Source organism: Homalodisca vitripennis, chromosome 8, assembly GCF_021130785.1.
Source record: "Homalodisca vitripennis isolate AUS2020 chromosome 8, UT_GWSS_2.1, whole genome shotgun sequence".
NCBI classification, from domain to species: domain Eukaryota; kingdom Metazoa; phylum Arthropoda; class Insecta; order Hemiptera; family Cicadellidae; genus Homalodisca; species Homalodisca vitripennis.
The window spans coordinates 63836983-63854904 of record NC_060214.1 but is presented as its reverse complement, the minus strand read 5'-3'; positions in this window follow the sequence as shown (position 1 = coordinate 63854904).

Here is a 17922-nt window from a genome sequence, read left to right as displayed (position 1 = left end):
GACAGCAATGTTGTGTACATCATCCCTCCTGTAATTTTATTTCCCTTTCGTATAAGTTCAAAGTTAAATTTATTAGCAACCATTTACATTATGCGTAGACTATCGTAGTTAATTGTAAACCGAAGTTAGCTGTATTTACTGGTTGTAACATATGTCGTTCCATTCAATTTAATTTGACGGTTTATTCCAGATTCTAAACATATATACAAGGGTAGTTTTTTAAATCTTAGATCTCACTCCATGGTAGCCAGGCACTTGGCAGGTCCAATGTGTGGGCAGACGACCCCGCATATTTCTTGCTATATCATGTATCACTGTCGAGTTCAAGTAGTCAGTTTGTGCTGAGCTGCAGTCGCATAAACATGGCCACCTCTATTGATTATTATTGTTTATAAGAGTCAGTAGAGGATTCTGATATGTCTTGAATACTGGAATATAGGATTTCACTTCATATATTAGTTTCTGTTATCTATAAGAAATTTTGCTCAAAAAATAAAACTATTCACAAATTTACTTTGTTGCATGATAACAAAATTTTCACCGTTGAAATACAATTTTTTATTTAAATGAAACGTCTTAAAGAGCATTCTTTTCAGTACCTGTGAATCATCAGTGGACATTTTTAAATTTTATTTCGTACCGCCAAATTTATATTTTTCAATTATCTGCCAGGATCGGAAATAAGGCTATACGAAATAAACGATTTATTACTCCGAGAGAAAACAATATATGTAACTGCTTCTTAAATACTTGTTGTAAACATTTGGCCTTTCCCCCAAAGACACCTCTAAAGTATCTGCTAAAATATTAGGTAAGAATTGATTAATAATTAATAAAGTTATTTAATTATTTTAAAATTATTTACATTTATTACAACGATTCGCTTGAATATAAAATCTATCATATCAATGTGTGTTTCGTACATTCCAACTAGAGTTGGAAAACAATACACGTCGCAGATAATACTTTTTGTTCTTGAGGACGGTATCCGAGGAAATTGCAGTGACATTCCCTTCAAAAAAGACTTCAATGTGAATTTGAACCCCTATAGATAGTATTAACATTCAAAATCACGTCATTAAGTTTAAAAATGTAGGAAAGGGCACTAAAAAGATTTAATTATTGACTAGGGTACTGCTTTCACTTTTATAAAATATTCATTTTTATACCCTCTGAAAACATTTTTACCTGTTTCTATTTACTGTCATATGTTTCTGGAACGATAGCTAATATTCTTCTAGACCAGTATTGATTGAAATATTTTCTGTATGAGACCAAATTTATTCTATTCTATTATTGTTATTTATAGTTTATACTTATACCAAATTTATTGAATGTGATAGAACCATATTAAAACATTCGAATATAATTCATACGTAAGCATTTGTTTTGCAGAGCAACTAATTTATCTGATAAATATTAGGAGCCACTGCTTGATACATTAAGGTAAAATACGCTTTATTATGAAAAGACTTACATATAAAATAAACCTTATACAATGGTGCAATAAAATGTTAACGTATGTAATAAAAAATCTGTCATTTACATAAGGATCAACCTACAAAACGATAATTTGTTAAATTAATCATTGAGCGCATATGAAACACGTTTAACTGTTAAATCTAGATAACTGGAAGACCCCTTAGATATAAAACAACCCCTGGACGTTACTTTGGGCACTCGCTAGATAGTTATAAAACCTAATATTTATATCCAAAACCTCTTATCAACACTCCTCAGCACCACCCAATATTTCACACTGTGCCTATTTTGGTCTAAAGTAAAAATTTTTTATAGCGTAGTATTCGTAGTGTTTGTATTTAAATACTTAAGATAGAACCGGCGTTTTTAACCTATTATACATTTATACGTAATAAAAAACACATTTAATTCTAAAAAATAAAAATATTCATTAATAAACAATTATTTCAGTGGGCTAATACACACATTTTTTACTATTTATGTGAAAAAACTTAATTCGAGTGCTTATTTATATGTATTTTTCGTTTGTAGTAAAGATATATGTAATTTTTTTTTACATAATCTGTTTGTATGTTATTAAAAATTATTATTATAAAGATATATTATAACATACAAATTCTTATTAATGCTACAAAACTGTCAACGTTTTAACACAGTGAGTGTAGTATAAAGAGTTATTTAAAAAAGAAAATTTAGCTGTAGCAATTGTCAACTAAAATGTGACTCTTATCTTTAAATACAAATATTACCCATGCGATAGGGTCTATATTTCTTCTTTCCCTCGGCTGACACGATTTTTTTCCACGGCTAGGCGGTATTATTAGGTAAATTTTTTTTGTGAAATAGTGCTTTATTGTATTTATTTTTCCCTAAAATACAAAAACGTTTAATAAATGAGAAATTAGAAAAGCTATCAGTAAGCAAGAGCAGTAAGTAATAATAAATGACACAACATTAGATAACTGCAGGTTCATTTTATATAAATTTCGTTTTCAATTATTTATAGTAGCTATGCGTCTTAAAAGTTTACACTATGGACTTTTCCTCTGGATTAAAACTGTTTATAAGTTTAGAAATTGTTCACAACATTCTGTAGGTACATTGGAGAGATCGTAATTTATTTCACTGTACCTGGATATACTTTATAAATATAAAATGTTACACTTTTTTAATTGAAGAAACTAGTAATGATGTGATTAATCATTTTAGACCATACTATTGTTTATCTTCCGGAAGTTACGTCCCATAGCTGTGTTTCATGAGTTATTGATCTTTGATTTTCTCGTTTCTTTTGATTTATTAAAAGCAGTTAAGAGTTGGCAAGGGAAGTGAAATAGTATCAAAGATAAACATTTTAAAATATTAACAAAGCAGTCACAAATGTTTTCCATGTGACCTAAGCTCCATGGATTATGGTCTTACTGGAAACCCTCGTATTTATTCATATAATATTGGTTTAGAAAGGTTAATTTTCTATGTAAAAGTCTATAGAACAAATTAAGCCGTACAATTTGGAAGGCTAAAATTTAGTCTATATTTCGTATTTCAATAAATTATATAAAACAAATGATTTATAATTTAAAGTACTATGGAAAATAGATTGTAAAGAAGTGAATAAGTAATCATTTGGTTTGCGTGCAACTAAATACATTTAATATATGGCACAGTTGTATGTAGTAATGCCTATAAAACTTTCCGCAGAATCATTGTATGACTTCTTAACAAAATTGAAATATTACTGAGTAATAGAAACCAGGGTTTCGATGATACATAAAATACAGTGGACTGAATGTCAATAATACTTATTATTGGTAATTTACAAATAAGAAGTACTTTCCATAACTGATTTGCATTGCGTTTAATGAGCACATGATTTCATTTGTATTAAATCCATTTTTATTAAACTAACCATAGATTTATTGATAAGAATACCATGGAATAAATGGTTTAAGAATATGTATGTGCCAAATTTTATAAAATCATCATTCATGTCAAACCTGAATAACTCATAAATACCATAAATAATTCCTGGGCTCTTTAATTTTTTTAATGTCAAGGCTTGCCGTTGTCAAATACTATAAAAACGCCCTTTTAGTTACAAAAAGGATAAAACGGAGGAGAAAGATTTGTATTATGAAATAAACAAAACTATTTAATTTAATTTTTATGTAATTATTTTACATATTTATAGCTTTCATGGGACAATTAAGAAACAACATACGTTTTACAGCATATTTGAATTCCATAGAAGTATTCTTTAGAATATAAAAACACAGATTGAATGAAAAACGGGGTATATATCAGGCAGCTCACACAGTGTATTATATTACCACTGCCAGGGGAATTGTTGGTAATTGCTACAAAGAGTTATTTAAACAATAAGCCAATCACTTACAAGAAATATGGATAGCTGAAATTTAGTAGTTTGATTGGGAAATATATAATTTGGTAAATATATATATATATATATATATATATATATATATATATATATATATATATCATATAGTTTTTAAATCCGATTATCAAATAATAGTTATGGTCTGAAAAAAAAAATTATTAATACAACTTTTTTGTAAAGCAGATTAGCTTTGTAAATTAGTGGACTATAACGGTATACTATATCCGGTGGACTATACCCCTTTATATTCCATTAAAATTTTTTCAATGCTTCAGACCATCAAAATTATTTCACAAACGAATATCAAAACTCTTCATTATAAACCTAAATTATGCTTAATAGCTAAAGCATTGCAGGAAACTTTACGTCAGTCACACATACCTGTATTTAGATTATTTGTTTAAACAATAACCACTATAAATTAATGTAAAAAGAATATTTCTGGATTAGTTTTAATATAATATCTTAATATCATAATTTACTACAGAAAGTAGGCTATGCTGTTAAACAAATAATTTAAAGTAAGTCTGGCTACAGCAAATATATATTAAGAAAACTTATCTTCTACGCAGACAATATGAAACAAATCCTCTTGGTGACTTATGGATTTGTTTTTTTAAGACATTTTATAACTAACTGATGTTTTCCGGGAGGGTCAAATTTATATTCTCATTGTGTTTTCTATATTTTTTATTGTTTTCGTGACTTTACTTTTAAAAATTTTGGTTAAGTTTGTGTAGGGGATTCGTGTAGTAAGATGATGTAAACGATATTACTCATATGTCACTAATCGTACCTACCATTAGTTCTCAGTTTGGAAACTAAAATTATGCTAGTAATTTCATTAATCTTAGTTCAGTAATCATCACAGTACATGTTGTCAGGTTAAGAAACAGTTCAGAAGTCAGTAAAGTTTAGTTACACTGTTTTCCATTGATTAACTATGATTTTGTTTAGAGATTTACTCGTATCTTTTAAAATCTCAGTAGCATATTTAATAAATATAAGATTATCGACATCCCTTGAACTTTCTAATGTCTCCTAGATTGTTAATCTAAACCCTTACATAACCAATAAAATTTTCATCATGGCTTATATGTAAACTATGTTAATTTAGAACATACTAATCTGTAAAATCGACCCTTTATCGCTAATACACAATATATTGTACATGATTTTCAATTGATATAGCACTTTTAACGGAATAAATAACATCAGAATTTTTTCTAGCATCTGTGAGTTAAGAAGTTATTAAAAGGCAAATATAATCAAATGATATATCTCTTTTCGTCGCTCCAATTTATCTAAACACCTATGTAAGTATCCAATTCCTTCTTTACGTTGTTAAAGTTAAATATTAATTAAGATAGATTATATAATCAGTCACTTATACGAAGCTAGAGGTATTATAAATATTAAATTATTTCAGAAGTTTTCTTATACATTTTTTAAAAGGCATTCAAGCTGATGTAAAGCCTAAAATAGAAAGTTAAATAGAACAGTTCTAGTAAAGTAAACCACTCACATGGTCGGAAAAGTATGTATTATCTTGTAAAGTAAACATTAATGTTATCTTTCACATATTAATTAAACTTTTAGAGAAAATATAACGTATAAAATTAAACTAATAATTGACAAAATGTGTGTTTTAATTTGGTGGGCAACATTTAATAGTTTTATATTGGAATAATTATAATTAATTCCTTTTAGATATATTTATTCAGTGAATAACAGACCATGGAGTGTCTATTGCATAAATTATAGATTAAGTTTCCTTTCAGATAGTGAACGAAATTACTAACTCATTTTAAAAACGGTATACTAAACTATTCACGGAGATAATAAAGCAATAGTTGCCTCATTATTTAGTGTAATTACAAATTTTAAATTTCCTACGGGAAAGGGGGTTTGCACTGTAAAAGTCAAAAGTTAAAGCTTTGTATTCCGTTGATCAATGCATAGTTGAAATAGGAATGTTCAATAAAAAATAAATAACTACTCGAAGATCCCCCTCGCTACTACTTTTGCTTCACTACTGGGACAATATCTGTTTGCAAGGAACAAAGGCCAGACACTCAGCGCCTTTTAGAAATGAAACCAGTACATCAGTGCAAAGTCCCACTTTAGATGTCTTTAAGGTTAGATTAATTTAAGTTTATCTAGATAAAAAAATCAACAAGACCTGACACTGCGTACTAGCAGGAGCTCCAATAGATATTGGCAACCTCGTACCATGCGGCTTTGTCTATATTGACGGATCGAAGGAAAATCTAGAGCTGGGAGTGTTTTTATCACTTTGGATAGTTGGTAATGTTACCCACCTCAGAAAGGTTGCTCTATATTTACGGCTGATCTACCAAGCATAAAAGTGCATTTAAAAGATCATGGTTGATTACTTCGAGACTTGTAATCTGTAATGAGTCCTTTGCAGCTTGCAGTCAATCATTAACCTTTATTTCAAACATATTCTGGTCCCTTAAATATGCAACTCGATAATTTTCATTCCGCAGTGGTTGTCTTTGTACTGGTTTTGTTATCTGGACACATAGGCCCGTAATTACATGACAGGTAGAAGAGCAAAACGAATATTTAAAGCTCCACCTCTTCACCGCCCGGATCAGATATTGTCCCAGTAGTGAAGCAAAAGTAGTAGCGAGGGGGATCTTCGAGTAGTTATTTATTTTTATTGAACATTCCTATTTCAACTATGCATTGATCAACGGAATACAAAGCTTTAACTTTTGACTTTTACAGTGCAAACCCCCTTTCCCGTAGGAAATTTAAAATTTGTAATTACACTAAATAATGAGGCAACTATTGCTTTATTATCTCCGTGAATAGTTTAGTATACCGTTTTAAAATGAGTTAGTAATTTCGTTCACTATCTGAAAGGAAACTTAATCTATAATTTATGCAATAGACACTCCATGGTCTGTTATTCACTGAATAAATATATCTAAAAGGAATTAATTATAATTATTCCAATATAAAAACTATTAAATGTTGCCCACCAAATTAAAACACACATTTTGTCAATTATTAGTTTAATTTTATACGTTATATTTTCTCTAAAAGTTTAATTAATATGTGAAAGATAACATTAATATTTACTTTACAAGATAATACATACTTTCCGACCATGTGAGTGGTTTACTTTACTAGAACTGTTCTATTTAACTTTCTATTTTAGGCTTTACATCAGCTTGAATGCCTTTTAAAAAATGTATAAGAAAACTTCTGAAATAATTTAATATTTATAATACCTCTAGCTTCGTATAAGTGACTGATTATATAATCTATCTTAATTAATATTTAACTTTAACAACGTAAAGAAGGAATTGGATACTTACATAGGTGTTTAGATAAATTGGAGCGACGAAAAGAGATATATCATTTGATTATATTTGCCTTTTAATAACTTCTTAACTCACAGATGCTAGAAAAAATTCTGATGTTATTTATTCCGTTAAAAGTGCTATATCAATTGAAAATCATGTACAATATATTGTGTATTAGCGATAAAGGGTCGATTTTACAGATTAGTATGTTCTAAATTAACATAGTTTACATATAAGCCATGATGAAAATTTTATTGGTTATGTAAGGGTTTAGATTAACAATCTAGGAGACATTAGAAAGTTCAAGGGATGTCGATAATCTTATATTTATTAAATATGCTACTGAGATTTTAAAAGATACGAGTAAATCTCTAAACAAAATCATAGTTAATCAATGGAAAACAGTGTAACTAAACTTTACTGACTTCTGAACTGTTTCTTAACCTGACAACATGTACTGTGATGATTACTGAACTAAGATTAGTGAAATTACTAGCATAATTTTAGTTTCCAAACTGAGAACTAATGGTAGGTACGATTAGTGACATATGAGTAATATCGTTTACATCATCTTACTACACGAATCCCCTACACAAACTTAACCAAAATTTTTAAAAGTAAAGTCACGAAAACAATAATAAATATAGAAAACACAATGAGAATATAAATTTGACCCTCCCGGAAAACATCAGTTAGTTATAAAATGTCTTAAAAAAACAAATCCATAAGTCACCAAGAGGATTTGTTTCATATTGTCTGCGTAGAAGATAAGTTTTCTTAATATATATTTGCTGTAGCCAGACTTACTTAAATTATTTGTTTAACAGCATAGTCTACTTTCTGTAGTAAATTATGATATTAAGATATTATATTAAAACTAATCCAGAAATATTCTTTTACATTAATTTATAGTGGTTATTGTTTAAACAAATAATCTAAATACAGGTATGTGTGACTGACGTAAAGTTTCCTGCAATGCTTTAGCTATTAAGCATAATTTAGGTTTATAATGAAGAGTTTTGATATTCGTTTGTGAAATAATTTTGATGGTCTGAAGCATTGAAAAAATTTTAATGGAATATAAAGGGGTATAGTCCACCGGATATAGTATACCGTTATAGTCCACTAATTTACAAAGCTAATCTGCTTTACAAAAAAGTTGTATTAATAATTTTTTTTTTCAGACCATAACTATTATTTGATAATCGGATTTAAAAACTATATGATATATATATATATATATATATATATATATATATATATATATATATATATATATATATATATATATATTTACCAAATTATATATTTCCCAATCAATTGTTTAAATAACTCTTTTGTAGCAATTACCAACAATTCCCCTGGCAGTGGTAATATAATACACTGTGTGAGCTGCCTGATATATACCCCGTTTTTCATTCAATCTGTGTTTTTATATTCTAAAGAATACTTCTATGGAATTCAAATATGCTGTAAAAACGTATGTTGTTTCTTAATTGTCCCATGAAAGCTATAAATATGTAAAATAATTACATAAAAATTAAATTAAATAGTTTTGTTTATTTCATAATACAAATCTTTCTCCTCCGTTTTATCCTTTTTGTAACTAAAAGGGCGTTTTTTATAGTATTTGACAACGGCAAGCCTTGACATTAAAAAAATTAAAGAGCCCAGGAATTATTTATGGTATTTATGAGTTATTCAGGTTTGACATGAATGATGATTTTATAAAATTTGGCACATACATATTCTTAAACCATTTATTCCATGGTATTCTTATCAATAAATCTATGGTTAGTTTAATAAAAATGGATTTAATACAAATGAAAATCATGTGCTCATTAAACGCAATGCAAATCAGTTATGGAAAGTACTTCTTATTTGTAAATTACCAATAATAAGTATTATTGACATTCAGTCCACTGTATTTTATGTATCATCGAAACCCTGGTTTCTATTACTCAGTAATATTTCAATTTTGTTAAGAAGTCATACAATGATTCTGCGGAAAGTTTTATAGGCATTACTACATACAACTGTGCCATATATTAAATGTATTTAGTTGCACGCAAACCAAATGATTACTTATTCACTTCTTTACAATCTATTTTCCATAGTACTTTAAATTATAAATCATTTGTTTTATATAATTTATTGAAATACGAAATATAGACTAAATTTTAGCCTTCCAAATTGTACGGCTTAATTTGTTCTATAGACTTTTACATAGAAAATTAAACCTTTCTAAACCAATATTATATGAATAAATACGAGGGTTTCCAGTAAGACCATAATCCATGGAGCTTAGGTCACATGGAAAACATTTGTGACTGCTTTGTTAATATTTTAAAATGTTTATCTTTGATACTATTTCACTTCCCTTGCCAACTCTTAACTGCTTTTAATAAATCAAAAGAAAACGAGAAAATCAAAGATCAATAACTCATGAAACACAGCTATGGGACGTAACTTCCGGAAGATAAACAATAGTATGGTCTAAAATGATTAATCACATCATTACTAGTTTCTTCAATTAAAAAAGTGTAACATTTTATATTTATAAAGTATATCCAGGTACAGTGAAATAAATTACGATCTCTCCAATGTACCTACAGAATGTTGTGAAACAATTTCTAAAACTTATAAACAGTTTTAATCCAGAGGAAAAGTCCATAGTGTAAACTTTTAAGACGCATAGCTACTATAAATAATTGAAAACGAAATTTATATAAAATGAACCTGCAGTTATCTAATGTTGTGTCATTTATTATTACTTACTGCTCTTGCTTACTGATAGCTTTCTAATTTCTCATTTATTAAACGTTTTTGTATTTTAGGGAAAAATAAATACAATAAAAGCACTATTTTCACAAAAAAAATTTACCTAATAATACCGCCTAGCCGTGGAAAAAAATCGTGTCAGCCGAGGGAAAGAAGAAATATAGGACCCTATCGCATGGGTAATATTTGTATTTAAAGATAAGAGTCACATTTTAGTTGACAATTGCTACAGCTAAATTTTCTTTTTTAAATAACTCTTTATACTACACTCACTGTGTTAAAAACGTTGACAGTTTTGTAGCATTAATAAGAATTTGTATGTTATAATATATCTTTATAATAATAATTTTAATAACATACAAACAGATTATGTAAAAAAAAATTACATATATCTTTACTACAAACGAAAATACATATAAATAAGCACTCGAATTAAGTTTTTCACATAAATAGTAAAAATGTGTGTATTAGCCCACTGAAATAATTGTTTATTAATGAATATTTTTATTTTTTAGAATTAAATGTGTTTTTTATTACGTATAAAATGTATAATAGGTTAAAACGCCGGTTCTATCTTAAGTATTTAAATACAAACACTACGAATACTACGCTATAAAAAATTTTTTACTTTAGACCAAAATTAGGCACAGTGTGAAATATTGGGAGGTGCTGAGGAGTGTTGATAAGAGGTTTTGGATATAAATATTAGGTTTATAACTATCTAGCGAGTGCCCAAAGTAACGTCCAGGGGTTGTTTATATCTAAGGGGTCTTCCAGTTATCTAGATTTAACAGTTAAACGTGTTTCATATGCGCTCAATGATTAATTTAACAAATTATCGTTTTGTAGGTTGATCCTTATGTAAATGACAGATTTTTATTACATACGTTAACATTTTATTGCACCATTGTATAAGGTTTATTTTATATGTAAGTCTTTTCATAATAAAGCGTATTTTAACCTTAATGTATCAAGCAGTGGCTCCTAATATTTATCAGATAAATTAGTTGCTCTGCAAAACAAATGCTTACGTATGAATTATATTCGAATGTTTTAATATGGTTCTATCACATTCAATAAATTTGGTATAAGTATAAACTATAAATAACAATAATAGAATAGAATAAATTTGGTCTCATACAGAAAATATTTCAATCAATACTGGTCTAGAAGAATATTAGCTATCGTTCCAGAAACATATGACAGTAAATAGAAAACAGGTAAAAATGTTTTCAGAGGGTATAAAAATGAATATTTTATAAAAGTGAAAGCAGTACCCTAGTCAATAATTAAATCTTTTTAGTGCCCTTTCCTACATTTTTAAACTTAATGACGTGATTTTGAATGTTAATACTATCTATAGGGGTTCAAATTCACATTGAAGTCTTTTTTGAAGGGAATGTCACTGCAATTTCCTCGGATACCGTCCTCAAGAACAAAAGTATTATCTGCGACGTGTATTGTTTTCCAACTCTAGTTGGAATGTACGAAACACACATTGATATGATAGATTTTATATTCAAGCGAATCGTTGTAATAAATGTAAATAATTTTAAAATAATTAAATAACTTTATTAATTATTAATCAATTCTTACCTAATATTTTAGCAGATACTTTAGAGGTGTCTTTGGGGGAAAGGCCAAATGTTTACAACAAGTATTTAAGAAGCAGTTACATATATTGTTTTCTCTCGGAGTAATAAATCGTTTTATTTCGTATAGCCTTATTTCCGATCCTGGCAGATAATTGAAAAATATAAATTTGGCGGTACGAAATAAATTTAAAATGTCCACTGATGATTCACAGGTACTGAAAAGAATGCTCTTTAAGACGTTTCATTTAAATAAAAAATTGTATTTCAACGGTGAAAAATTTTGTTATCATGCAACAAAGTAAATTTGTGAATAGTTTTATTTTTTGAGCAAAATTTCTTATAGATAACAGAAACTAATATATGAAGTGAAATCCTATATTTCCAGTATTCAAGACATATCAGAATCCTCTACTGACTCTTATAACAATAATAATCAATAGAGGTGGCCATGTTTATGCGACTGCAGCTCAGCACAAACTGACTACTTGAACTCGACAGTGATACATGATATAGCAAGAAATATGCGGGGTCGTCTGCCCACACATTGGACCTGCCAAGTGCCTGGCTACCATGGAGTGAGATCTAAGATTTAAAAAACTACCCTTGTATATATGTTTAGAATCTGGAATAAACCGTCAAATTAAATTGAATGGAACGACATATGTTACAACCAGTAAATACAGCTAACTTCGGTTTACAATTAACTACGATAGTCTACGCATAATGTAAATGGTTGCTAATAAATTTAACTTTGAACTTATACGAAAGGGAAATAAAATTACAGGAGGGATGATGTACACAACATTGCTGTCTGCTATACTTTTTCTACATTTTATTCACATAGCAGAAGTGCACTGCCTTTTTGATTTCACAACTAAGAATAATGTCCTATGATACCATAAAATAAATCAATTTTTGCTCAATCAATATATTTGTACTGTTGTAAAACACTAAATTACACAACTTTAAGATCAAAAGGAAGTATCTAAGAACCAAATGTGCCAAGTGTAATTCTTGGGCAATAAAGTACGTCTAGCAATCTTTTCAGGTTGCTTTGGATTACGTTTCACAACCATTTAAACCAAGTTGTACCGTAAATTAGTTAATTAAATTTTATATAATGTAAATTTCGCAACCTAGTCAGCCAGGATAATATAATATTATTTTACATCCAATGTTCCGGAACTAAATTATCGGCGGAGTAACAACCTAATTGGCACGCGTTATGAATATCTTCTTCTAACCCTTTGTAGCAGGCCAACTATGTGACCGAGCAGACCTCGCGCGCTTTGTCCGTAAGTAAAAATTTATCTTTTCCTATTACTAAATTATCCCTTTGATGCCAAACGTATAAAAATGACTGTAACGTAAATTAAAGTTGTAAATTGTAAAGTAACGCACTCTTGAAGATCTTTTATTTCCTTGATTGAGATAGATAAAAGTTGTGGCGTCATCCTTATGGCGAACACGTTTTTATAATAAGTAATTTGTATCATTAAATGGCTAATACTGTCGCGAATTTTGTTTTAGGCGAGTTCACGTAGCTCACGTAGCTGATGTATCTCACGTGTTGTTTGAGTAGATGGCTACCACTTTCCCAACTCTACTCCTCTTCTAGGAATAACCATTCTTAGACTACAGCTTCAAAGCCTCGTGCCAAGACGCCGACGCCCGGATTGTGAGTCTACATATTGCGAAGGGAAGTGGAATCTTATTGTTTTATAAAGTAAAACATTGTAGGCATAATTCCACAGAACATTGGATATTTTAGGCCCACCTAGCAGATATACATTTTTAGTTCTTATATTCTAATTGGCAGCAACGTGGCATTACATACTTTTCCTTTACCATCTAAAAGTGGTGCTTGTAAGTATTCATAATTAAACTGAACTTATAAGTAAACTTTGCAATTCGAGTATTTAATACTACGACCTCAGAAGTCACCACCCCATGTGTTATCGTCCAACGATACAAAGTTAATATGAAGCACTGTAATGGAATGTCGCATGAACAACGGGTGTATTAATGATTAAATCAAGTTCCCGCCATTACGCTTATAAAACCGTTACGTGTAAGTTATGACTGGGCGTAAACTTTCAAGAGTTAAAGTAACTAAACCTTCGTATGCCCTACACACTGGACTTCATGAGAAAAAGCCAGATTCATAGAAGGAAAGCTTCTAAATGACTGATTATTTACAATAAAAAGGTTTTACTAACATTTACAGATGAACAAAAACATATAGGTGAATTTACTATCACCGATTTAAATGAGTATAAATTGATATATTTATTTTTCTTGACTTCTAAATTCCATAACAATACATTTCATGACTTATGATTAAGCCAAGATCGTAAATATAATGGATAATAGAGTGTCGAGGGCGTTTTCAAGATCAATATTGACCGTAGCCCACAGAGCAATTCGAAATAGGATTTGGCCTGTGTATTAACTAGGGCCCTAAATATGTCCATGTACAATTTTAATACACTGAGTTCAGTAAGATTAACGTTGTGTGTAACACAAACACTTATAAATTCAGACACTATAAGATATTTATATAATACCATAAATAAATATTGAAAGACCGTAATACTGTAAGATTTGCCTCTTTAGCTTTGTAAAAATCATGTAAGAACGTGACACCTAATATATTATCTTTAATGGTTTTGTGTCAAAAACTCTACGAAATAAAAAAAAATTAAAGTAAATTGCTATTATTACAGTATTACTTACTTGTAGATATAGTATTTTAATCAGGATTGACGTTATTTATTTCGCCGCCTCATGCAAAACATATTTATTACCGCAGACACCTATCAAATCCCTTACGTGAACTAAGATTCAATAACCATAAACTTCTGACATGTCATAAACATAAATGCTATGAACACGTAAAGCGTAATATTACTTATTTACATGCATAAATCTAGGTTTATCGCTTGAATTACTATCCCTAATATTTATGATTTAATTTTAACAACGTAATATTGGTTCTTTAATGATGCATCCCAATTAAGAGATTTATATTATATAATTTTGTACTCTATACTCTAAGTAGTGTTTTACGCGAATTATAGCAGACAATTATTTAAAAATTTACTTAGAAATAACTGTATTTATTATGTTTAACTAATGAAATAATACAAAATGTACTCTGTAGATTTGTAATATTAATTTTAAGGAAAGTTGTTTTACCTCGATCTCAGTGGCCGGCCAATCATGAGAGTGCTATCTGTCAACATACAAGTCAAATAATACTCTTAAACCCAATTACAACAAAGCCAAAACATATCCTCCAAACTTCAATGCTTATCAATCTGAAATGTGTTTCCTTGTATGGAATTATAATATGTGTACTTGTAGGTTTCACCGAATTATTTTTTTAGTTTCTAAAATATTTCTATCTCTATAAAAAAAATTCAGTTTATGAATCTATTTGGCGAAAGAATCTGCATATATAATTACGTAATATTAAATCTTATTTATATTTATTTGTTAATAAAATTATCACATTAAGTATATAATTATAATATATACGTTATATTATATAATTGATACGCAGATATTTTAAAAACAAACTTTAATAACACGTATGTATGAAATTTGTTATTTATTTTTACTGTAATACACGTTACTCTGATATGACTATGTTTACAGTTTGATGGTTTATTGATCAAGAAACAGTAACCTTATACCCAGAATATTTGACCACATCTGTAAATGCAGCATAGTTCCTCAATTATTTCGTCAAGGAGTAATATTTCTCTGTGTTTTGATAGAACATTAAGTACTTTTAATACAAAGGCCAAAATAATTAAAAATTAAGCACATTTCTAGAAGGGACGTAATTTATAGTATTACCTCTTTCAAACACTATTATCTTAATTGCGTTATTAAATCAAAGTGTAGTTGATAGATGTAAAAATTTTGTACTTACTTTACGTATTAAAATAACATAAAGGAAAATTAAGTACAGAATATATATTTTGTAAAGCACCTATATACAGTGTAACCCACGAAGAGGCTTACACGTTTTCTATACCCTCCTACTTCGACCCTCACAGAAACTATTGCTGCTAACAATCGATTTCCTTTTTCAGGGGATATTACTCTACTGGCAGTATGGGATATTTAAGAATCTAGGCATAATTAAAATAGTCACAATTTACTAATGATTAAACTGAAATAATTTTGTAAGTGAAATATTTGCAAATAACTCGTTGGTTTAAAAATATTAGTTATCACCAGAATGAAATAAAAACTAAATTTTAATTCATATATAGAAAAGGCTGGTTAATGGTAAAAGGCTTTATCTACTAAACCATGTAATAACACAAAATCATAAATGTATGCTACAAACATTTTACAATATATTAAAAGTAACAAAACGTTCTATCTATTTTATCTTTGCTATTACGTTGTAAATGGTTTTAACAACACTATGCACAAAACATATTTCTCTGTATTTATAAATATATTTATCTAGCGTTTTTGCTTACATTTGTCTATGTTTTATTCAATAGTTTTAAAAACTGTACTTAATTACTGAAAAATAGAGAAAGAGCAAGACAATGTCAATCAGACAACACCATTTATTGGTACCTTACATCTGGGCCAAATGGGGTAATAGATTTTCATTCAGAAGTATCAATCCAAGAGTGTTTTTCCTTAACACTGAGTAAAAAAATGTCTTTGATTAAATCAAAGTAAATACAATATTGTTAAATGAATTATTACACTTATACAAGTTATATTTTGATTCTTACTGTAATTAGTGAATGAGCTTATTTCTATAAACTTAATTAGATGCTAAGTAGGTTATCTACTTATTCCATCCTTGTTTATGGGCCGTTTTGGGGACATTAACAAACTTTGGTACAAAATTATTTTCCCTAAATACAAGTTACATACGTGAAGGTAAAATAAAACGTAAAAAATTTACAGAAATGACTTAGAGACTGATGTTTAATAAAGTTTCGGCCATTCCGCTCAGAAACATGTTAGGTGCAAGTTACGACTGGTTATAAACTTTGCAGTGTTAAAATGTAATTATTATTTCCTTCATATACCCTACACTGGACATTATGATCTCCTTTTTAAGTGCTTTCTAAGAGTTTTATCTTTACAGTACACATTACTGTAGCAGATTTGGTTTTTTAAATAAGCGGAAGAAATATCTACACAGGAACAAGTACACTGTACCAACAGGGTATCGAATGAGTTGACTAATAATAAAACAGTGGACAGATTGGCTAATAGTACGGACAGTCCTCCTTGTGCCTTTGACCTTAAATTAATGTTAAAATTTCTTTGAATAAAAGGAACCCGTTTACCAATTTTGAAACATCAATGATCTTTTATCAAGGTTTATCGCACTGGCGAGCAGACACATGGATAGCCATACCGATGGAAGTTCCCTGTTTATCTTAACCTTAAATGTGTGATACTTTGTTTCAATAAGAATCACCCTTATACAAATTTTAAAGCCTCTCACACATTTATATTAAACAGTTTTATAGGTTAGGACGGACATACAGGCAGATGGAGGGATTGTACTTTATCATTTTGAGCTCAATATCAAAATATTACTTCCTTTCTCCAAAGAGGATATTTCTTATGGGTTTTTGAATCTCTAAGACCCTTCAATCATGAGTTACGACTCACTCAAAGACAGGATGTTATTTAACCTTTTGACAGGAAAGTTATTTGCTATTATCCTAGACCAATAAAAAATCAGAAAGTTTTATGCCCTTAGGAGCTTTCTGTTTAGAGTTATCACGCAGAGAAGAGACCACGACACGATAAAATATTATAGTATAAAACGCTTATATTGTATTTACTCAATTTTACGCTGTGAACATCAATGTTAATGTAGCATACTTTTCTATGGTTACGGATTCAAATCTCAAAATAATATTAAACATGTTCAAAAAAAAATATTTATGATTTGAAATCAAAACCGCCAGAATTTATTTCAGAGTCTCTAACCTAATTTACAACATGGTCAAGGAGCCCCTTGGAATAATAAATAACTTTACAAATATTGATTTTACTAATTTATAAACCTCTTTTATTTAATTGTGTATGTTTTTAAGCAGTACCGATATTGTTTGTTTCTTATAAGGTTTCTAACATAAACATTCATAGTTGTGTCCTATTGTTGCGTCCATGAAATAGTTTTAACTAAAATTAGATAATCCTTATATAAAATTGTCTTCAAATTAAAGGTTCCGTTCTACTTCAACAGTCTATGGCGAGCTACTGACGGGGGAGAGCCTAAGTAAACTAAATTGAAACTCTAAATGTAATTCATTAACACTAT